At 36.5% G+C, this 26,157-nt stretch overlaps 1 protein-coding gene across 1 annotated transcript in view; it reads right to left on the bottom strand.

Moving 5' to 3' along the window:
• LOC138702119 (uncharacterized) overlaps positions 1-26,157 on the bottom strand; it is a 201,266-nt gene that overhangs the window by 157,857 nt on the left and 17,252 nt on the right. The window lies entirely within an intron of this gene.

Raw genomic sequence — 26,157 nt, 5'->3', positions numbered from 1 at the left:
TCAGCATCTTGGATCACAATACCACATCACACATTGGACAGTTTTTGGGCTCCTGTTCGGTGCCCGTGGCACGATCCCACGTGAAACTTTAAATAAACTTAAACAATTTAAAATTTCTGATGCAACGATTGATGCCATAGGATCTCATGTGTTAAAATCATCGTTAGCTATAATTAGTAATCATTTGTACCCAACAAACTTTTATTGTAAACTAGCCGTACCCGTGCGCTCCGCTGCACCTGTTAGAAATAAATATAAAGTAATTACATAATTAAAATAGGACGTTTGATCCACGGAACATTCGTGTTTGATAGAAGGATAAATCGTTTAATATGTTACTTAATTTAAATTGCATCCACATAATTAAAATGCGATCATTTTGGTCCAGAGACACTCATTTGGTGCAATGACAATTCCTATAACAAGTTTCTTAATTGTTATTACATGCAACCATAGTTTAATTAACATTGACATCATTTAGATTTAATGTGTATACTTTATTTTACTTGCTATATGTTTCCATTGAATTATGGTAATAACTTAATTTTAACCCTTGTTGTTTTCTACGTATTCAGTAAATGGCGCTTGGCCCACTATGGTTCTGAACCCTTCAAATAACTTAAATTATATCATATTATATTATATTATATATTATATTATATTATATATTATATTATATTATATTATATTATATTATATTATATTATATTATATTATATTATATTAGTCTATATTATATTATATTACATTATTATATCAGAAGTTACTGTAATAACATTATAGCATTATGTCCATCTAGAGAAACTACACTTTCCAATGGTGAAATAATAATTAATTATACAAATCGGTTAATTTAGCTTCCAATATTACTTCATACAAACACAGAAACATTCTCTGTAGGCTATCTTTCATAGCTTTCGATTGTTGTTGTCCAAGGCCCCTTATAGACAAAGTCATTTGTTTTTATTTCGTTACACGGCCTTAGATGGCAGTTATTTTAATTTTAAAACTCATTTATCTCATTAAATATCAGTACTATCAAAATTTTTCAAAGAATAAAACGTGTCGTAAATGATTTTTAAAGAAACTTTTGTTATGTAACATTTTTCACAAAAATCAATAATACGCGAGATATTTTGATTTATTTAATTCAGGTCCCCTTATAACCCCCCTTTTAAATAATGTATTTTGAATGCCATATAGCCTAAATTTAAGTTGCAACCAACTTAATTTATATTCCAATTTTCATCGAAATCCGTTCAGCCATTATCGCGTGAAAAGGTAACAAACAGACAGACAGACAGACAGATGGACAGACAGTCAGACAGACATACAAACAAAAATTAAAAAAAAAAAAAAGCGATTTTCGGTTTCAGGATGGTTAATTATATATGTTAGGACCAATTATTTTTGGAAAATCGAAAATTACCAGAAAAATTTCGGCTACAGATTTATTATTAGTATAGATGATTTCCTATGTTTTCGTATCATTTATCTTAATGTTTTATTTTTGCTTTCAAATTGTCACACAATTGGTTTTAATGATTATTCTTTATGAATTGATTAGTAGGCCGATCTATTCGAACCCTTATTTAGGACGGCTTTTTTGTTAAAAAAATAATTCATATGTAGTTATTTATTGTGCTGCAATATATGACATTAATACAAGAAGCTGGAAGATTCTGGTAATGAAGTCCGAAGTTTGTTTTCCTTCTTTTCTCTCCCGAGCCTAGTGTTCCAATTACGGCCTGAAACTCAAATAATATACGTGAAATCACTTAATGGATCCAAAGTTATTTGGGGAGATTTACGGACACAAACATGCACAGATAACTAGCTTTCTTTTTCGGAAGCCGCCGTGGAAAGTAAGAAGTTTATCTCTTGAATAATCCCTGCCATGTATTGTTGTGATGTTCCTGTAACCCACTTTATTAATACGCAGAACTGTCAACTTTACGAGATATGTAGTCCGTATCGAAGACATGAGAGTGACAGTCATGAGATCATATCCATCAAGATTGCATAAATCTTGCCAGCAGTGTGTACTGTCCAAATAGTCCAGATGTGGCTCGGCATACTTTGTACATAATTGCGTGGCGATGTGTCTGATGCGTGCTTGCAAAGACTTCATCTCTGTGGATGTCGCTAATTGGACGCGAGCATCACGGCCCATGAGATCATATCGTCACACGTATAGCAAACACGCAACTTGGCTGAATGCGCTCTTTACTCTGAATCTCGTGTATTCGCGTTGCATGCTGGTTGCATTCTAGCAGAACAACAGAGGACTCGGTTTTGCTGTTTCCTTGTTTTGGCTTATTCTGCCGTTAGGTGACTGACGAGGGCATCAGCTTTCCATGTCGGAAACCCGGTTTCTAGTCCCGGCGTACTTACCAAGGAAAACTTGTTACAGATGTCACACATTTGTTGGGGAATTTTTTGGTGGAAGTACGTCGAAAGTCATTAGGAAAGTTCAGGATAACACAGAGGGTTTGGAGTTGAATGGGTTACATCAGCTTCTTGTCTATGAGGATGACGTGAATATGCTAGGAGAAAATCCACAAACGATTAGGGAAAACGCGGAAATTCTACTTGAAGCAAGTAAAGCGATAGGGGTGGAAGTAAATCCCGAAAAGACTAAGTATATGATTATGTCTCGTGACCAGAATATTGTACGAAATGGAACTATAAAAATTGGAGAGTTATCTTTCGAAGAGATGGAAAAATTCAAATATCTTGGAGCAACAGTAAAAAATATAAATGACACTCGAGAGGAAATTGAAAGCAGAATAAATATGTGAAATGCGTGTTATTATTCGGTTGAGAAGCTTTTGTCATCTAGTCTGCTGTCAAAAAATCTGAAAGTTAGAATTTATAAAACAGTTCTGTATGGTTGTGAAACTTGGACTCTCACTTTGAGAGAGGAACAGAGATTAAGGGTGTTTGAGAACAAGATTCTTAGGAAAATATTTGGGTCTAAGAGGGATGAAGTTACAGGAGAATGGAGAAAGTTACACAACGCAGAACTGAACGCATTGTATTCTTCTCCTAACATAATTAGGAACATAAAATCCAGACGTTTGAGATGGGCAGGACATGTAGCACGTATGGGCGAATCCAGAAATGCATATAGAGTGTTAGTTGGGAGGCCGGAGGGAAAAAGACCTTTGGGGAGGCCGAGACGTAGATGGGAAGATAATATTAAAATGGATCTGAGGGAGGTGGGATATGATGGTAGAGACTGGATTAATTTTGCTCAGGATAGGGACCGATGGCGAGCTTATGTGAGGGCGGCAATGAACCTCCGGGTTCCTTAAAAGCCAGTAAGTAAGTAAGTACGTCGAAAGTAAGTGGACACATGACCAGCCTGTTTCCCCATAGAATTCCATCCTATCTTTGCGTTGTGCGTGTTTAATCTAAAAGGAGATTTTTCTTGCCTTTAGCCTATCATTCATTCATACTTTTCTGCCCATGGATAGGTCTTTCATTGCAAACCCAACATTCTCCAATCTTTCCTATTTTCTGCCTTCCTCTTAGTCTCCGTATTAGCCTTAAATGACTTTTTTCTTTATGAAAAAAATAGTAGGTAACAAGAGTTATGGTTTAGAAGTACGAAATTTGTCAATAACGCTGATGTTACCGAAGTTGTGTGGTAAGAAGGTATTACCACAGTCTAGTATATACAGTCACGAAGCTTGAGTTTTGAGGGTGCCAGGAACAATAGACTGTGCACGTACTATTTCGCATTGTCTGTAATGAGGCGATAGTAGCGAACCTAGTGGTTAGCAACTATATATGGATGCATATTTATTACGTATTGAGCTTCGTAACCGTATATACTAGACTGTAGTATTACCGTTTTTTTAAATGCAATTAACGTCATAGTGGTAATGTATTTTTTTTCTCAATGACATAACATTAATATTTATTGCTACTGCAAATACAAAATTATATAACGCATCATCATCATCATCATCATCGTCCTTGCAGGTATTAGGCCTAGTGGCCTGTTACGGTCTCCGTCCATCTTTTCAGGGTCGTCCCAAAGATCGTCTTCCATGTGGTATATAGCGGAGAATTTGTCTTGGGAGTCTGGAACGGTCCATCCTATTGACATGGTTAAGCCATTTTTGTCTATAGTGGTTGAGATGTTCATAAATAGGTGTAATTTTCAATTCTTCTGTAATTAGTTCATTCCTTTTGTGGTCAAGCAAGCTGTAGCCGGCAGTCCTCCTTAGAAATCTCATTTCCGCAGTTGTTAGGCGTTGAACATCTGAGTTTCGGACAGTCCAGGCCTCACGACCATGCATGAGGACAGGTCTTGCTAGAACTTTATATGCTTTTAACCTGGTATGTTTTTGGATTTTCGTGGTTGTGAAAACCTGGTTATATAACGCAAATAGTTTAAATAGAAGTATTATAAACGTATTCGTTCATTCATTCATTCATTGTGTTTTGCTGAAGAGCAGGACTTTCACTACAAACCCAGCTTTCTCTAGACTTTCCTATTTTCTGCCTTCCTCTTAGTCTCCTCATATGATCTATATATCTTAAAGCGTCCATCATCTGATATCTTCTTCTGCCCCGAACTCTTCTCCCGTTCACCATTCCTTCCAGTGCATCCTTCAGTAGTCAGTTTCTTCTCAGCCAGTGACTCAACCAATTCCTTTTCCTCTTCCTGATCAGTTTCAGCATCATTCTTTCTTCATCCACTCTTTCCAACACAGCTTCGTTTCTTATTCTGTCTGTCCATTTCACATGCTCCAGCCTTCTCCATATCCACATTTCAAATGTTTGTGATGTTATATAACATTTGTTTGTTTCAAAGCACTATACAGTAGTACATAGCGATATTAATTACTTTGTTTGCTTTATTCTGCACATGTGTGAACAGAATACAATTAGTCTCATGTCACTAATATAGAGTCTACTTCGTTTGGAACTTATAAGTATGAGTTTTTATTATTTTATTGTTGAAAGTCATGCATTGTCCTCTTGTACTTACATGATCCGTGCGTTGTCGCCTGTTTAGAAATTAGCCCGAGATAAAATACAAGAACTATGAAAAGTATTTCTTCGTGCAGTGACTGCAATTTATTTAACAATTGTCCTCAAGTACACAATTACACAGAGAGAACTGCTCATGCGCAGAAATGAAATAAATTTCTAACAAAAAATGAATGAATAAACAGTTATTTGTGCAAAAACATTGTAAGAACTTGGTGACTAAAAACTCGCACGTCTTTGACAAAACTAATTTCCACAGAGTCGGATTTAGTCGTGACAAGTTTTATTTTGAGGTCTTATAAAAACCATTACGTGAAAAAGTAAGAGTGTATAGAGACATTAAAATTGTCACGCTCAAATGATTTGAAAATGTCTTCCGTAGTGCAAAAATATATAATGTGGAATGCAACGAAATTAACTTAAAAATTTGAAACTGCGGGGTTCCACGAATAGTTAATAATGTTATCTTCAAAAGAAACTGTAGTTTCATCCAGTGACGTGTTAGACATTGGGAATGTTTTGTAATTATTTTCAGCTTTGTTTACGGAAATAGAGTTTTGGTCTGAAGAACAAACACATCTTGCACCTGTTATTAAACAAATTGTTTATCCAGGCTCTTATTAGGAACGTGTAACATAACAGAACATGTTTGAAAACAAAGTTTTCAAGTCTCATAAGTCACAGTTGAGTTCTTACAACATAATATTATCCAATTTTGCTCTGTTTCTGAAAGTTGTGGCTTTTGTATGTCACTGTGCAGAAATTTCCAACTTCTCGGAGCTACACACCCGCTCAATAATCAGGAAGAAAAGTAGGCTGTTTGCTCTGGAGTAGGCTACATATTAACGGATAGGCATCCCTTTCCGTAATCATGGAGACGTTACCTTAAAATGTGTCTTCATCTGTCACACAATGCAAAACAAACAAATATCGCGCCAATGCAATTCTGCATATCATCTCCAGGCCTGCCTTTACTCTGTATCTTAGCAACAGATTTCATTCCAGTAACGGTTATGAAGACTTCTAATGGAGAGAAGTGAAAATATGTGAATTCATAATCTCACTCCTCCATTGTCATCTTTTTGTAGTGAACTAGTGAACTTAGAAACTTTAGAAGTCAGTGATAAAATTCTCAGAAACTAAATACAGGGTGGAAGTGATATAACTGTTTAGATTGAAGGGGACAATAAGGTACATTAAAATTAAGAAAAGAAACCTATTATGCGTTTTGTAGTTAGTGCGTGGTTAATTACAAAATTTGGCTGAATATCTGCGTAGTTTGGCAACAGCGCATCGCCGACTCACCTACGAATACACACCCGCACACTGGCCTGGGCGTTGGATCAGAAGAGGTGGTCCGGTGCATGGCCAGCCCGTTCCCCTGATTTGACGCCTCTCGATTACTTCTTTTGAGGCGAGTCTCTATTTCCCTAACATAGTTTCATATCAATGTGTGAAGCCTTTTAAATAGGCTACAACATTTTCACTTTTGTCCTTTGTGGTACAGTCACAAACATAAAAAATGCAAAAATGCAGTATTATAAAGAGAATGATATATCTGCTCTCAAGAATATCACAGAATCACGAATATTGTCTTAAATGAAAGCTAAAAGATTGCTAATCGATTTTGTTTCATGATTTTTAGAAATTGTTATTTTTATTTTTATTTTGCATTTTTATGAACAGAAGGAAACTTAACTTATTCTTTAATTTGCAATTTGACAATTTCCTGTTTCAGAATTATTCATGTATAATGTGAGAATAGGCCCTGAAAATTTTATTAAATTATCTCTATTATTGTCTGAGATATTACATATTGAACGTTGAAAACATGTGAAACAAACTCAGGATATTCAACGGAGAAATTTGAGTACAGAGTAAAGGGACTGGAGAGCAGCGGCTATTTAAAAATGGCGTAAAAGCAATTATTTTCTTTATAACGACCTTGAAATTTCTCTTAATGAAGTTAATAAAATTATTTTTAGTAGAGCCATCGATGTAGCTCAGTCGGCAGACTCGCTGGGCTGCTGATCCGGAGCTGCGTTCGGGCTTGGGTTGAATCCCCCTTTGGTCTCATTGAATGGTTTCTTCCGAGGTTTTCCCCAGCCGTGGGACTGAAGCCGGATGGTCTATGGCATCAACCCCTTTGATTTGATTACCCCCCACTTTGATTTGATTACCTGGTTGGGTTTTTCCGAGGTTTTCCCCAACCAAAAGGCAAATTCCGGGTAATCTTTTGGCGAATCCTCGCACCTCAGTGAAGAATTATGTTGTGTCAGTGAAGTGTGTTGTGTCAGTGAAGTGTGTTGAGTAAGTGAAACGTGTTCCTGTCAGTGAAGCTTTATAGTTTATAGTGGCAGTGCAAAGTATTTAAACAGTGAAATGTTTTTGAAGTGTTAGTGAAATCAGGATAGGATCAGTGAAATGTGTCGTAGTTCCAGTGCAGTGAGTGAGTTGACAGCGAAATGAGTGTAATGTTGAAAGGTACTTGTGCAGATATGAACATATCATACTCGTGGGTTTTAGTTCGAACATAGGTTTAAGGTACAAAGTGGATTTACTTTAAATGTTATTTTAACTGATCGTGCTTCATTTAATTTAGGATGTTCCCTGTTATTACTTACTTACTTACTTACAAATGGCTTTTAAGGAACCCGAAGGTTCATTGCCGCCCTCACATAAGCCCGCCAGCGGTCCCTATCCTGTGCAAGATTAATCCAGTCTCTATCATAATACCCCACCTCCCTCAAATCCCTTTTAATATTATCCTCCCATCTATGTCTCGGCCTCCCTAAAGGTCTTTTTCCCTCCGGTCTCCCAACTAACACTCTATATGCTTGTTCTCTGTTATTATTATTATTATTATTATTATTATTATTATTGTTAGTATTAATTATTAGTAGTATTATTAATTGTATTTTTTATTAATTGTGTTTATTATTGTGTTTATTGAGTGTAATTAGTTACCACTGCCACCGGGTATATATCCATTCCAGTGTGAATAAATACATACACATACATACCTCACCTCAACTCACTACATCTCGCCAAAATATTGTAAAAAATTGCACAAAATTGTAAAAATTACACAAAATTGTAAAAATTGTAAAAAATTACTAAATTGTAAAACTGTAAAAATTGTAATTGTGATATTGTAAAATTTGGACTTGTTCCACATCTTAAAGCTTCATTGCTCATGTAAGATCTATGGAATAAAATGAATGAATGAATGAATGAATGGATGAAATATGAAATATTTTTAGGATAAGAATAAAAAAATGTTAATTTTGATAGATATTCAGTCATTCCTGTAGACAGACTTCCATGCCGAAAATCACTTTTTTGGTGTGAATGATACCGGAAACGTGTATTTCTGTAAATATATGTAAATCGATTTTTGCAACATCATAGTAATTTCTCTTTACATATATTGTTTTGAAAGTAAAATTCGAAGAATGTCAAATTATGCACGTGAATGTTGTGATGCAACTTCGACCGCTCACCTTAACCTGAGGTGACGGACTAATACTTGAGTTAGTGTGTCATGAAGGCAATTAAAAGAACTGGCGGAACTTAGTGTTATTAATGATGTTTCAACATATACACCGAACCAAGTTGCTCGTAACTCACTCGTTGGAGTTGGGGCATGAGGTCGCATGGAATGCCAAGAACATCGCGGTCACTGGTTTGCAGAAATGCATTCCGAATTACCTGCGTATCCTGTAATTATGCGAACTGGGTTTCCTATGAAACTTCCTCAATAAAATTTCTACAGAAAATCTCGTTTACAATTTGATGTCTTCTCCCACAATGCACTTCTTCGCTGCCGTTAACGTCGCTGCGCGGACAAAAAAGGTTTTGACGTGCGCTGCAGGCATAAAAATGACGAGACATTATGATGGTGATTCTCAGAAACCACGCTCAAATGACAACCGCATTTACAATCTCGTTTCTCATCAGATGTCTTGAGCATCAGAAATGGTTGTTTAAATTAGACATCTTTGTATGCATCCTGCGTCACACCTATCGCAGCCTACAGTATGTCTTGAGTCTCCGCATGGTTTCTGGAGTAATGGTTGTATTTACACTTACCTATACGTAGAAATTCATTTCAAGTTGCTTATAATGTATGAAGCGATTTATTACTTCCGTAAGATATCATGCGTGAAACATTACTGTTTATTTTAACGCATATCATGAATATAAAACCTGCGTACATAGTTACCTGGATATATGAAAATTTACTCGTTTATTTCGTAATATAAACATCATGGCGGAACAATTTAATAGAAAACATACGTTATCAAAATGAACTTACTTACTTACTGGCTTTTAAGGAACCCGGAGGTTCATTGCCGCCCTCACATAAGCCCGCCATTGATCCCTATCCTGTGCAAGATTAAACCATTCTCTATCATCATATCCCACCTCCCTCAAATCCATTTTAATATTATCTTCCCACCTACGTCTCGGTCTCCCTAAAGGTCTTTTTCCCTCCGGCCTCCCAACTAACACTCTATATGCATTTCTGGATTCGCCCATACGTGCTACATGCCCTGCCCATCTCAAACGTCTGGATTTAATGTTCCTAATTATGTCGGGTGAAGAATACAATGCGTGCAGTTCTGTATTGTGTAACTTTCTCCATTCTCCTGTAACTTCATCCCTCTTAGGCCCAAATATTTTCCTAAGCATCTTATTCTCAAACACTCTTAACCTATGTTCGTCTCTCAAAGTGAGTCCAAGCTTCACAACCATACAGAACAACCGGTAATATAACTGTTTTATAAATTCTAACTTTCAGATTTTTTGACAGCAGACTGGATGATAAAAGCTTCTCAACCGAATAATAACAGGCATTTCCCATATTTATTCTGTGTTTAATTTCCTCCCGAGGTTTTTTTTTTTTTTTTTAAGGATTCGTAACAAGCTGTTTCTTACAGTGATGGGTTGTTAGAACACGAAAACAAAATGTTAAATTCTGTGTATTAATAATTTTTATTTGACGGAACTTATCTTCTTTTCTTATGTTATCAGACTCATAAAATGTTTATGATTTTGTATTTATATTTAAAATTTACTCTCTCAAAATCTTCTCAAGATTAAACGTGGGCATAGAGAATACAGTAGGTATTTAAATTTACCATAACTAACCTATATAACTTCATCAGAGGGCCATGCTAAAAAATTAGTAGGCTTTGACAATTTATAAAACAAGAGAACATCATTTAGAGATTTATTTAATGCAGGGTTTTAAGCTTATCATTAGGAAGAAAATCCAGGAAGGAATAGTTGCCTATAATAAGGGGCACAGTCTTTGTTTATTTACAAAGAACAATATTTCTACGTAGCAGCCATCCCTTTAACCGAATTATATATTTATTCATTTACAAAAATGTATACACATTTTGAAATAGTTCCACGTGCTCCTAACAATAATCCATCACTTCCCAACGATTTTCAGGTATGTTGCATTCTTTTCCTCCCATATATTTTAAGCAAGGTTCATAGTGCGTCTTTTCACGATATAGTTTTCTGCTGTGTGTATCATTTTTTCAAAACGTACTGATCTTTTTGTCGATTGTAATGACGTTAGCGCGTTTGTTGGGACCTTCATTTGGGATACACGGTGCTTTTTCAAGGATTTTAACATTTTCAAAATTCCTAAGCCTTTTGGCAATGTTACTTCTGACCATGTTCTGTCTGTTATTTCTTAATAGCTCCCTCTAGGACAGAACCAAGAACATGAGGAACATTGTTGTTACAGTGACGGCAACAGCGATCTTGGCTCCTCCTGGAACACTTCGGACAAGTATAACATTACAATTGAAAGCCTGATGTTCTCTTGTTTCACCAATTTTCAAAGCCTGCTAATTTCTGAACACAGCCCACTATTTCTTCATTGTTTTTATTCATGGGTTTCTTATGACAATGTTCAATCCCTATAATATCTTATACCCAAAAAAACATTTGATATACGGCTTAAAAATTGCTTTGAAAACCTATCTCAACAATGGAGGAAATTGGACGTTTGTAGGTAACAAAAATAATGAGATGGGTTTACATTTCAAGATTATTGTCGTGTCTTTGCTCTTCTGTTTTTTTAATGTGACAATTACAGTTTAATTAGTTCAGAGATTTGAACTCTATGAAAGTAACACATGAACGAAAGTGATATAGTTATAAGTTATTATTTTTTTGCATGTAGGCACTCGTTTTTTGATATGAAGATTTATCAAGATAACGTTAGTTGTTGAAGCGGTTTGTTAAAAGTAGGGGCAACTTTATTAGCTATTTTTCTAGATGGTTCACATTTGAAAAGCAGGTTTTGCATCCTTAATTAAACTTGTCTAATTCCACTGCAAACACGTCTATCTTTTATTGAACACTCTTGTGATAGAGTACAAACAGCGTTTGTAATAAGATCAAATGAAATAAAACTGCATATTCTTTTCTGTTTTTAGTTTTCCCAGTATGTAGGCCTATGTTCGATGAAAAATTACCTAGTACAACTTAACCTCGGTCGAGATTCCATCTCCTTCATAAAACTAGTTGAGTTGCAAACCCCTGCCCCCGGTGCAGTTGTCACATTTGGTACTGTGGCACCACACGTTCGAACCAGTCTCTCTCTCTTGACAGTGTCTTGGGAACGAGGACGAATACGTCACGTTTTGTGGGCTACATTAAGTAAGTCAGTAGTTTCCGAAACCTCTAATTCTTGTCCAGGAAATTGTTCACTTTGAGCACCGCATCTTAGAGAGTTGTTCTTCCTGGAAGACTGTATTCGCCGCTTTATGGTCCATAGTAAAGAGACTCTTCTGCTAGAATATGCTTTTTCTTATAATATGTTATGCTCTTAAAATATGCCGCGTCTGTGGCTGAAGTGTTAGGAGCTGGTCTTACATTCAGACGGCCCGGATTCGAGCTCCGGTCAAGTCGTGATAGTGGATGAATCAGGCATTGCAGAGGGGTTTTTCTTGCAATACTCCCGTTTTCCTCTATCTTTCCACCAGCACTCTCCATTTTCCCGTCCACACCTGTGGAGTAACGGTCAGCGTGTTTTTCCGCGAGAATAGGTGGCCCGGGTTCGAATCCCGGTCGGGGCAAGTTACCTGGTTGAGGTTTTTTCCGGGGTTTTTCCTCAACCCAATACGAGCAAATGCTGGGTAACTTTAGGTGCTGGACCCCGGATTCATTTCGCCGGCATTATCACCTTCATTTCATTCAGACGCTAGATAACCTAGATGTTGATACAGCGTCGTAAAATAGCCCAATCCATTTTCCCCCTCATTCCATATCAACTACAATAGTAAAAGTAATAGACTGGGGTGAAGTCAGGGGATAGGGGAGGTTTCAGATGCTGATATGGGAAGGGATTGGAACTCCGGGCCCCTGGGGCTTATCAGGTTACTCGTATGCGGACGATAGCTGGCTCTATCAGGGGGATGATACAGGATGGCCCACCTGTCAGAGTCGGATTCACGAATGCCACCCGGGCCATCTGTCGGACTTGGACCGAACCGTGCAAAGTGTACGGACCCGGGTTGAGCCAGCAGCCAGTCTGTCCAGTGGATAAAGGTGCAGCACATTGCGCATGCGTCATTGTGACTTGAGATTGATTTGCGTTTGATCCGCAAATATTCCAGACTGTCAGGAAATGGTTTGATATGCTGCAAGCACGCGTGAATTTAAGTCAGCAAGAAGTCAGAGATGCACTTGCTCGTGACTGTTTTAATCCAGTTTGAAACTGCTGCAGAACAAAACTAATATAGTAGCTTAATTTCGTTTTCCCATGAATCGCCGTTGTAGGTTTTTGATTTCAAAAACCGATTAATTAATACCAGTGGTGTACGCAGAATTTTGTCAAGGGGACAGGGTCATTATTAAAATTGTTTACAAAATACATTATCGGTATTTTAAAATTTTGTTTATTATTATTATTATTATTATTATTTACTTTTGTAAGAATCAACTTCTTTCCATAAAATTTTATAGTATTAATTCTTGTAAATTAATCATTGTAATCTATGTTCTTCATTATGTTATCTCAGTTATTTAATTTGTACCATAGTTCATTTTATTTAATTAATTGTATCACTGTGCTGGACTTTTATTGGCCAATGGCTGTTGTCCAGCACATAAATATCAATAAATAAATATAAATATACATTATTATTATTATTGTTATTATTATTATTATTATTATTATTATTATCATCTGAAAGTTAGAATTTATAAAACAGTTATATTACCGGTTGTTCTGTATGGCTGTGAAACTTGGACTCTCACTTTGAGAGAGGTATAGAGATTGAGGGTTTTTGAGAATAAGGTTCTTAGGAAAATATTTGGAGTTAAAAGGGATGAAGTTACAGGAGAATGGAGAAAGTTACACAACGCAGAGCTGCACGCATTATATCCTTCACCTGACATAATTAGGAACATTAAATCCAGACGTTTGAGATGGGCAGGGCATGTAGCACGTGTGGGCGGACCCAGAAATGCATATAGAGTGTTAGTTGGGAGGCCAGAGGGGAAAAGACCTTTGGGGAGGCCGAGACGTAGATGGGAAGATAATATTAAAATGGATTTGAGGGAGGTGGGATATGATGATAGAGACTGGATTAATCTTGTTCAGGATAGGGACCAATGGCGGGCTTATATGAGGACGGCAAATGAACCTCCGGGTTCCTTAAAAGCCGGTAAGTAAGTATTATTATTATTATTATTATTATTATTATTATTATTATTATTATTATTAGTTTCACAGAGGGATGTGAAACTAGTTTCTGCAAGAACTTTCGCGACGACATTGTCATGCAACAGTTGCGAAGAAACATTTGCCAATGTGAAATTTTCACTAATCTCGCGAGAATTACTACGCGACATTTTGATTTAAGAAATTGTAAAATTGAGGTTTGCGGTCGCTCAGACATCAAAAACCCCGGAACGATAGTGTGAAGTTTAAAATAAAGTATTATAAATTATCAAATATACAAAAATTTACAAACGAATTTTCCACAACAAAGTCAGAACTGAAACTAATGAACGGATGAATTATCTCTCTTAAAATGAGTTTAAAATCGACAATGTACAATATTTAACATCTGTGCTGCAGAACTGCCAAAACGACCTTTTTAATATGTTTCACAACAAGTTAAATTTCATATTGTGTCGGCTTCATTTTATTACAAGGTCGGTACTAGGAGGTAGATCTCTGTACAATAAAGATAGCATTGTTATAATTCGCAGCACCAAGCACAGGGGTTGTATTGAAGGAAGGGTCGGAGGACTATGCCTTATGTCCATGTAGATTTTGTTACTCTAACGGTGATGATGGATAGAAACCATACTCAAATCTAAATGCCATTTTTCAAAATGTTCAAAGGAGGTTTCAAACCCGGTAACCCCCTTGCGTATGCGTCTGATTTATGCTGAAGGTATTACATTTCACACACACACATCGTTCCTGATAAATATTGACTCGTAGATATGAGTGATTCAGACTTTCACTGTAGTCAACGTGGTGAGACGCTTTGGGTATCTTTAGCGTGTCCTAGGTACTTAATAGAATTAAATCCGATCCAAAGTTTATAAGAAATCGCAGTAGAAGACATGTCCTTAATTGCTTTCTTCGTATCAGGGACGCTAAAACAACGTCCACTTCGTATGGAGAGAAAACAGAAAGTGTCAAACTCTCTTAAATAATATAGGACTGAATTTTGAACAGCGCTGATAACCATCAAGTCTGAGACATATTTGCCGGGTCTCCAGAGTTCCTTGACACTCCTTGGTCAATCAGGACTTCGCCAATGCATCATCCTCCAGCACCAGACCCCCTGTTGCGTGCAGAGGGCCAGATCAATCTGTCCGACCTTCCCCATGAGGTTAGGCTCCATATCATTACTTTGTGCAAGCTGTAGGTCAGAGGTGAATAAAAGCATGAACATATTACTGCCCAGACATCTTCAGCGTTCAAAAGCGTGATGTATGCCGTATACAGCACTCCACATAGATGTAGAAACACGTTAAACTCATGGAAAAATTGCAAATAAATATTATGCTTCTACCTTTTGTTTTTCTGGGTATAGCACATAGCGATTTAACATTGCCATAAGAAACCTATGTATAAAAACAGTGAAGAAATAACTTAATCAGTGGGCCTTGTTTAAAAATTAGCAGGCTTTGACAATTTGTGAAATAAGAGAACATCAGGCTTTGGTTTAGTAACCATAAATGATGTTCTTACTTACTTACTGGCTTTTAAGGAACCCGGAGGTTCATTGCCGCCCTCACATAAGCCCACCAGCGGTCCCTATCCTGAGCAAGATTAATCCAGTCTCTATCATCATATCCCACCTCCCTCAAATCCATTTTAATATTATCTTCCCATCTACGTCTCGGCGTCCCTAAAGGTCTTTTTCCCTCTGGCCTCCCAACTAACACTCTATATGCATTTCTGGATTCGCCCATACGTGCTACATGCCCTGTCCATCTCAAACGTCTGGATTTAATGTTCCTAATTATGTCAGGTGAAGAATACAATGCGTGCAGTTCTGTGTTGTGTAACTTTCTCCATTCTCCTGTAACTTCATCCCTCTTAGCCCCAAATATTTTCCTAAGCACCTTATTCTGAAACACCCTTAACCTGTGTTCCTAACCTATGTCCAAGTTTCACAACCATAAAGAACAATCGATAATATAACTGTTTTTTAAATTCTAACTTTCAGATTTTTGGACAGCAGACTGGATGATAAAAGCTTCTCAACCGAATAATAACAGGCATTTCTAATATTTATTCCGTGTTTAATTTCCTCCCGAGAATCATTTATATTTGTTACTGTCGCTCCCAGATATTTGAACTTCTCCACCTCTTCAAAAGATAAATTTCCAATTTTTATATTTCCATTTCGTACAATATTCTCGTCACGAGACATAATCATACACTTTGTATTTTCGGGATTTACTTCCAAACCTATCTCTTTACTTGCTTCCAGTAAAATTCCCGTGTTTTCCGTAATCGTTTATGGATTTTCTCCTAACATATTCACGTCATCCGCATAGACAAGCAGCTGATGTAACCCGTTCAATTCCAAACCTTCTCTGTTATCCTGGACTTTCCTAATGGCATACTCTAGAGCAAAGTAAAAAAGTAGAGGTGATAGTGCATCTCCTTACTTTAGCCCAGAATGAATTGGAAAAGCATCAGATAGAAACTGACCTATACGGACTCTGCTGTACGTTTCACTGAGACACATTTTAATTAATCGAACTAGTTTCTTTGGAATACCAAATTCAATAAGAATATCATATAAAACTTCTCTCTTAACTGAGTTATATGCCTTTTTGAAATCTATGAATAACTGATGCTCTTGTAATAATTTATTGTTATAAATAAATACTTGAAAATTACTTTTTCCACATACACGACATAATATTCAAAGAATCTGATGTTACATCCTTTTTCCCCGGGAAGACTTCAATTGAGGTGAAATCTGAAAAAGCAACCGGAACTCGAAAGACGAACCGCCGTAATGATAACACATTAACGCTGTGTCATACATAAAAACATCAGCATGATGGTTTACAAATAAGGCTTAAAGAAACTCGTTTTTGCGTCTTTCGTGAATGAAGTAACGTTATGCGGAAACGTGCGATGTGCCGTTCTTGCACACGCTAGTCTTATTGGCGAGTCTTGTACGTGAAGCAGCCTTAATGCATCTTGAAGCAGTTCGGGGTTTAAACGGGAGCAGTTTGAAATCTAGTCTACTTTTAAGGTCACCAGTATTTTCCCAAGGTCATGAGAAATGCATTACCCATGTATGTAGTTACTAATATTATTTGAATAGAAGGTAGGAGGTTGACATAATATGGTTGTTAGTCCCATTAGAGTAAACCACTTCAACTGCTAGAAGATGGGACTGCAGAAGTGAATAGAATTGTAACACTGAATTCGAGGAATAGATTAAACTTTGGCTCTTGAAATTTCCTAACAAAGGCCCATTGTTGAACCAAATCATCCGTAATCACAATCCAGCTGCAACCCACTAGTTCTCTTTTGGGTTCGAGGTATCGTTTGTTGCCAGGCAGTTACTCAAAAGTTTTTTTATAATATTTTCTTACGACAGCTGTGAAACCTGTCAGACATCTTGTTCGATTCAGACATTGGCTCGAAATACAGTGTGTTTCATAAGTAACTGATTACTCGAAGACTTTACCGACAGGGGTTATTATCGTACTTGTTATATAGCCTCGCCAGTTAATATATTTCCTGGTGTCGACGGCCAATATAGTCACAAGTGTGCTTGGTAGGAAGCACCAATTTCCATGAGTACTCTGCATTTGCTGTTAGTGTACCTGGTGATCTGGCATCATGTGTATCGACACATTGTTGGCGTGGAATAGACGGACAAAATGCCGCGCAGGCATTTGATTCTGCTAGGAAGAAAATTACATGTCCTCCGCGATCTCCAGACTTAACTTGGAATTTTTAATAGGGATTCGTTAAGGACCGTGTGTATGCAACTAAACTACTAAGTATCCCAGAACTGATGTAACTGATCGTGCACATTATACAAATAGTCATTATAGTGTGCACGAGATGATCCTTCGTTTGGACTTCTGTATCCTTCACGATGGCAGACATATTGAAAACTGCGAGTTATTATTAAGATATGACTGTAAATTGTACATAATCTGTTTATGTTTTATGACAGTTAAGGGGATTGACGCAATAACAGCTTTAATGTAAAAGATCGCTTTTGAAAAAAATTAGATGGAACAATTATTGTTAAGAAGAAAACCTTTACATTTGACAATAAGAGGGATATCATCCTCAGAGTGGACCAATGCCATAAACATGTCCACAAACATTGCAGCAGTACGATCGGTGCCAGGTCGTTCCTTTCAAGATCAAAACTGTCGCCATCCAGGATGCAGCGAAGTAGAAACCCTTGGGTATGTTTTGGGTTATTGCCCTAAAGGAGAACTACTGAGGAACAATCGCCACCATAAAGTGAGAAGCTCCATCGCAACCACTCTTCGGAAGGCAAAGTGGGAGGTTTACGAAGAAGTGCACTGCTTGGCTGAGAATGGGTCAACGAGAAGAGCAGACATTATAGCCATCGATCGCCGGAATCAAAGAAGCCTCATTCTTGACCCCACTGTCCGTTTTGAGAAGGATGATCAACAAGCCAATAATGTTAACGATGAAAAGAAGTCTATTTACAACCCATGTATTCCTCACTTCAGTGAGAGATACAAAATGAATATTAATACATGGGAAGTGAAAGGACTTCTTTTTGGCGCTAGGGGAACTTCATTTAAGTTAACCAAAACCATTCTCCTTTCTCCTAAATTTTCTAATGAGGACATTAACAAAATTTGTCTAATGGTATTGAGAGATTCATTATCCATCTTACACAATCACTTGTATAATACTCTGTAATTTTTTTTACTTCATTTCATTACTCTTCAATGTATTTTCATTTCATGCTTCTCCGAAATCAAATTGTACTTTATTTTTAAATTTATCATTGTACCTTATTCTCTCCGCAATCATATTGTATTTTTAATTTAACCTCTGCTTTGTATTCTGGATCCTAGTGGTCAGCCGTAGATTTCGGCCAGATGTCCCAAATTTTGAAATTTGTTGTTAAGGGGTTATATATCAAAATATTAGAGGTTTTATAATGCATAATAGTTAAGAACAGCCATCTATGCAATAACAGCGTTAACAGACTAACGTTCGTATTGCATCCAGATCCTCAATTATTCTAAATTTTGAGTTATATAAAGATTGTTTGATTCTTCGGTACATGGCACCTTCTGGTGGACACAATTGTGATCGAATCGACTGTACGACACCAGGAAAAGTTTCTACTAGCACATATTTTTGTGTGTCATACATTAAATGCACATCTTCAGGTTCCTGTGACGAGTAATGTTCCATCTTATCATAAACTGTAAACAGAAACAAAATGTGTCACCGTGGAAACAGAGGCGATTGTTTCTGCAAGCTATCTCCACCAAACGTCAATACAGCAGCCAGTTGCTATGGAAACGATAGCAGCTTACAGAAATGTTCCTCACACGTTTTACTCTCGTTTAAGATATCGTGGCGTCTGAAATATACATTTCTGTCCCCAATCTAAAAGTATCCGGTTTACAGTTTACACTCCTCTACCATCTGTAGAAGTTTGATCCTAAAGTTTTGAGACACCCTGTATTTGATGTGGAGTCGTTACCTAACCTTTGAAGTGTACTGAACTCTCTGACATAAGAGGATCATTTTCTCGTAAATTAATTTGTTTTATTAGGCTCATAAATATGATTATTAAAAAAGAAAAACCAAGCCTTAAGATTACTCTAAGGTGATGGACCACTGAAAAAAAGTTGTTTTGGGGTCAAAAATCACATTTTTGAATCTTTATGTTAAAAAATTCTCTTGAGTTTAAATAGCATATCTGCGAATTTTGGTGCCTCTACTGGCACTAGAACATGTGTTTATGTCGCCATTTTAAAAGCTAGCGCTTCATTTAAATCTCTCCCAGCCATCGCTCGCCCATCAGTATGTAGTTTCGACATTTTTATTTACTTCAATTTGTTTTTCTCCAGAGTGTTTGAAGATACAGTCATGAAATTTCATAGTTATGTTGAAAAGGGTGTGGAGCATGTACCCTGATACTGCTTCCGTCCTCAGTAACGTAGAACATGATATATATATATATATTGAAGAGTTCGCGGGAAAAACGATGAATGTCACATTTCTGTTAAGGATTAGATAATGATCTAATTGAGTCTATAACTGCAAGATGTAGTGCTGTTTCTATAGAAAATAAAGGAAAGGATTACTGTATTCGTGGTGATAATTCTCCTTTTTACCATTTTTCATAAGGACAACATTAAATTTCGCAGTGATCCATTGAATTAGATAATGATATCAACCTGAAGAAAACTGTGACATTCATCGTTTTTCCCGCGAACTCTTCATATAATATAATTCAAAAGAAGGACATATGAATAAGTAATTTTCTTATCTTGATCTAAAGCGGGCACAAAAACAAATACCGGAGTGCATGGATCTCATTATTGGCTGCACTTTGACCATAAGGACATTAAAATATCTTACGAACTGAATGGATGCAATGGGTAGCAGTGGCGTATCAATTTTTAAATTAAATTAATTACCGTAGCTACATCTTTCATCCAATCTATATGAAACTTTGACCATATATTTATTGACACAGTCCTACTTAGTGGTTAAAAAATGAAAGAAAAGAAATCCCACCACTGGTTTCAAAAGTACAAATTTCAGTGTTCCATCGCCTTAAATTTATGTTGCGTGTAACACAAAACTAGCAGGGAGATGCACTATCGCCTTTACTTTTTAACTTCGCTCTAGAATATGCCATTAGGAAAGTTCAGGATAACAGAGAGAGTTTGGAATTGAACGGGTTACATCGGCTTCTTGTCTATGCGGATGACGTGAATGTGATAGGAAAAAATCCACAAACGATTAGGGAAAACACGGAAATTCTACTTGAAGCAAGTAAAGCGATAGGTTTGGAAGTAAATCCCGAAAATACTAAGTATATGATTATGTCTCGTGACCAGAATATTGTACGAAATGTAACTATAAACATTGGAGATTTATCCTTCCAAGAGGTGGAAAAATTCAAATATCTTGGAGCAACAGTAACACATATAAATGACACTCGGGAGGAAATTAAACGCAGAATAAATATGGGAAATGCCTGTTATTATTCGGTTGAGAAGCTTTTGTCATCTACTCTTCTGTCAAAAAATCTGAAAGTTAGAATTTATAAAACATTTATATTACCGGTTGTTCTGTATGGTTGTGAAACTTGGACTTTGAGAGAGGAACAGAGATTAAGGGTGTTTGAGAATAAGGTTATTAGAAAAATATTTGGGGCTAAGAGGGATGAAATTACAGGAGAATGGAGAAAGTTACACAACGCAGAGCTGCACGCATTGTATTCTTCACCTGACATAATTAGGAACATAAAGTCCAGACGTTTGAGATGGGCAGGACATGTAGCACGTATGGGCGAATCCAGAAATGCATATAGAGTGTTAGTTGGGAGGCCGGATGGAAAAAGACCTTTGGGGAGGCCGAGACATATTTGGGAAGATAATATTAAAATGGATTTGAGAGAAGTGGGATATGATAATAGAGACTGGATTAATTTTGCTCAGGATAGGGACCGATAGCGGGCTTATGTGAGGGCGGCAATGAACCTCTGGGTTCCTTAAAGCCAATAAGTAGGTAAGTAAGTAAGTATCACAAAACTAATCTACATACAGTAAAGTGATTTTAATGGTATTAAACTAGGAAGAAACAGCTTTAAACTCCGTCTTGCAGCCTGAACATGTGTCGTCACACGGCAGTATGTGTCAGAAGAAGATAGAATCTGCATAGAACTTATGGAATAGGTCTTTCTTTCGCAAGGACACGCCGGAGGTTCCTTAATTGTTTCTACCGTTAAACGTGGAGCGGATTGAGTTTTTCTTGTTATGCAAGAAATGCCAGCTTCTAGCTGATGTACTGAGTAGCATGTTACTGTTTCTCGCACAGAGGATGCCAGTGTCACATACTGCTCCAGGATGTACTTTGATGCAGATGTTTTAAGACAATGGATGGTAATTTAGTTTGAGTTGGAGACCTAACGACGTTACATTAACGAGATTTTGATAGTTTTTCTGTGTATGAGAAATGATGATGATGTAGAATGCTTATTGAAAAAAATTAGAATAAGAGATGTCTTCTAGATTACTGAGGCTCGTCAAAGCGACCTGCGAGCTTTCCAGTGAGCAATACTTCCCGATCACTCAACTTGAAATGTTATATAGACACACAGAACACATGCAGAACACTTCCCCAACACTCAACTGAATTTCAAAACGTACACTGTTTTCGACACAACACTACCAATCGCAAACACCCACCCCCAACTCTCCTACACACTCTCTCACCAAGACACTAGCAAGAAGAAACCAGAAGAAAACGCAAGATCTCACTAGAAGTTTAATCATGGCGTAATTTTTCCGCTCAAACTACACAGTTCCTTACGTAAATTACCGTAATAATTTCATTATTTAACTAAGTGTAGTTACAAAGATTAATAATAATAATAATAATAATAATAATAATAATAATAATAATAAATGACGCTCGCAATTGCAGAGGTTATATCAGCGTCGCCGGATGTGCCGGAATTTTGTCCCGCAGGAGTTTTTCTACATGCCAGTAAATCTACTGACATGAACTTGTCGTATTTAAGCACATTTAAATGGCATCGACCTGAGCCGAGATCGAACCTGCAACCTCGAGCACAGAGGGCCAGCTCTATACCGACTGCGCTACCCAGGCCAAAAATTATTAATTAATAATAATAATAATAATAATATCATTAGTGAAAAAATATAATAATTGTAAGCACCGTATTTAGATACATTTCAGAAGGCAGTGTTTGTAAGTTTTAGTGGTTCCCATAGCAACAGTTTATTTTTTTCTTACCGTAAAAATGGAACAATTTAACTACCATTATCAACTTTGATTATGTTATGTGAACTTTACATCACTAATAAAAATGTTGTACACACATTCATTACGCAACTACTTTTTTTTAGTAGGTTATTTTACAACGCTTTATCAACAGCTTAGGTTATTTAGCGTATGAATGAGATGAAAGTGATAATGCCGGTGAAATGAGTCCGAGGTCCAACACCGAAAGTTACCCAGCATTTGCTCATATTAGCTTGAGGGAAAACCCCGGAAAAAAACCTCAACCAGGTAACTTACCCCGACTGGAAATCGAACCCGGGCCACCTGGTTTCGCGGCTAGACGCGCTAACCGTTACTTCACAGGTGTGGACCGTAACTAGTTAGGTAATGATACTGTTATTACCTAACTGGTTGCCTAATGTGAACCACAATGTAAATAAAATGAAATGGATTTGATTTTATTTATTATAAACATTCATATCTTACGCGGGATTTCGATGGTATTAAACATTCAGTTGCAGAATTTGCAGCATTTTCAATATGTGAATCCTCGTTTGAACTCACTTTAACAATGTTTGTTTGTTTCTCCTGGTACTGCTGCTCTGTTATAAACAAAAACCTATCGTGTTCAATACTAATGAAACAAAACGAATCGCCTCTCGCAGGAAGAAACTAATAGTAATACAATCGCCTCTCTACAATAGACATGTTCAAAACTAATAAAAATAATACAATCACTTTTATAAAAAGCAGGCCTCTTTTGACAACTTTCCAATCTCGTATTGTAATATGAAACGTTACATACTCATATCGTGAATAACTATTATTTTCCATTTTTGATGAAATTAATGCCAACAGGCCTTCTTTTCCACACCACCACAAATATGTACACGTAATGACGTTCTATTGATGCACAGAGACTCTGAAAAAAATTATATTTTAAGTAATGATGAAAAAATTAATTAATTATTATTCCCTACAGCTACAATAGAATTTTCTGTTGTTAGTAAAATAAGAAGAATGTGTTTCTCCACAAAGGGGTTAGTTTATTAAATAACCAACACTGTAATTTTCGAGTTAATAGCTGGTAACTGGACACCACAAGGAACAACAATATTGCTTCTTTCACTTCGAACTGTAATGTGAAATCAGACTTTAAATTAAAAGTGTCCTAGAGATTAATTCATGTCCAATTATGACAGCCGGTGATGTGATTAAAGACCCGTCACACGTTGCGAAAGCTCGTAAGTCTTCATTATGCAAGACACAAGATAGTGGCTGTCTTGTGGAACTTAAATTGTAGGCGTTGGTGACCTTTCCTTGAACTGCATATTTAACTGTACTGTAAGAATATAATTTAGTGCACACATTTTACCTCCTCTGTGCACTGTCTCCTGAAGACATCGAGCATTTCATGTCTAAGCTTCAAACATGTGGTAATAACCACGTTAAACACTCCAGAGTGCTGCAACTACCGAGAAAAAGCCGTCTCCTCTTACAAAAAGAACTGTCTCCCTAGCACGTGACTATATTGTACTGAATTAATTCTCTTTTCGTCGCACATTAGTCAAAACACGAAAAGTACTTCCCTTCGCTTGTAATGAGATCATAATCTGCTTGTACGTGAGGTTGTTAAGCGTACCGTTATGTAAAAACAAATCTGTGGTAAGAAGAATGGAATAATTTTGTAGGAAAAAATTAATCTACCGGAGGAAGTGTTACAACAATGAACAGAGAATTAAATTACTCTGTGAGATTCTTCTAACTGTTGAATGACGCGTTACAATTGTTTTACTTCGCTACGTTGTCCGCGCAGTAGGCCTACGTGCTTTCCTGCGTCGGTTGCAGCAATTATAAAATAGTAGTTTGTAGAGACTTCAACGCACTGGTAGACCAGAAACCTCAACGTAATTCCTGATTGGGGTTATGTACCTGCAAGGACGTATCGCTGTGTTGAATTGTATGTATGTATGTATGTATGTATGTATGTATGTATGTATGTATGTATGTATGTATGTATGTATGTATGTATGTATGTATGTATGTATTAGCAATGCAATTGGGTATCCTCGCGATGGTATTTATACAAGGTGAACCGTAAGTGATGTCATTAATTTCAAGGAGTTTTCGTTGAGATATTTCAAACAAAATAATTTAATACAATTTTGCTCGTTTTTGCTTCATTTTTCGAGAAAAAATTATTTTATGCGAAAAATTTCATAGCGTGTTTTTGGAAAGCCATTGATTGAATTTCCTATATGTTCAATCAGTGTAAAACAGAAGGGTATTATGGTAATAAATGATTGAAAGAATTTCAGTTTTGTCCTTTAAATACGCAGAAATTTTAAAATTATTTTGCATTTGTTCCGATCAAATTTCTGTACATTTAAAGGACAAAACTGAACTTCTTTCAATAATTTATTATCATAATATACTGCTCTCTAAAATTGACTGAATATATTGAGAATTAAATCAATGGCTTTCGCAAAACACGCTGTGAAATGTTTCATATAAAACAATTTTTTCTTGAAAAGTAAAGTAAAACGACCAAAATTGTATTAAACATTTTTGTTTTTAGTATCTCAAAGAAAAACCTGAAATTAATGGCATTACTTATGACTCACTTTGTATAACGCCTACTACTATAAAATCACATCTAAACAAAAGTGAACCTAACTTACTAAGTAAGACTATAATGATAGATTTAAATATTGCTAAATATATTATTCTTAAAATTTCAATAGGTAAATAATTTTGGAGAATGGAAAATTTGTAAATAGTTTCAAGAATCTGTTATATAATTAAGCTGCGGTATAAATGTTATGTTTTATTTAACGACGCTCGCAACTGCAGAGGTTATATCAGCGTCGCCGGATGTGCCGGAATTTTGTCCCGCAGGAGTTCTTTTACATGCCAGTAAATCTACTGACATGAGCCTGTCGCATTTAAGCACACTTAAATGCCATCGACCTGGCCCGGGATCGAACCCGCAACCTTGGGCATAGAAGGCCAGCGCTATACCAACTTGCCAACCAGGTCGACGCTACGGTATATGTTTTTCCTATCTTATAATAATAAATTGGTCAATTACAATATCTGAATATTTAACCTTTGAAGTTTCTTCCAGACATGAACAATTACAATTTGTAGGACATGAAGAATAAGAGTAATTGTTGTTTAGTGAACTGTCCGAAGACAGGTTTGAACCTCATGAGTGATAACAATAAGGGACCACTCATAAGAAAACTAAGTTTGAATTTAGTTTTTAAATACTAGTTATGTTTAATGAAAAAGAAATTTACTTCGATTCCGGGACATTAAAAATAATTAAATTTGTATCAGAGCAGTTTTCACAATACTCAATACTCATGCCTTCATTTGCATAACTCTAACAACATTTCAATATATTGTATATTTTAGCAACTTACATGGATATATTAAATTTGTGATAAATGTAGAATGTATCAGTATTAATATGGTCGTTGGTTAGTGCACACAAAGGCATGGGTTGAAACAGCTTCAGGTCTCTGGAAAACCGCCTGAACGGAGTTTTGTCAGCTATTCTGTCATGGAGCGAAATACCCAATGGCTCCTATTTACATCTTTTCTCAGCGTCAATTGAGGAC

The sequence above is a fragment of the Periplaneta americana genome, chromosome 6 (assembly GCF_040183065.1).
Source record: "Periplaneta americana isolate PAMFEO1 chromosome 6, P.americana_PAMFEO1_priV1, whole genome shotgun sequence".
NCBI lineage: Eukaryota > Metazoa > Arthropoda > Insecta > Blattodea > Blattidae > Periplaneta > Periplaneta americana.
The sequence above is the reverse complement of the archived record's forward strand: the minus strand, read 5'-3'. Positions and strand labels throughout refer to the sequence as shown.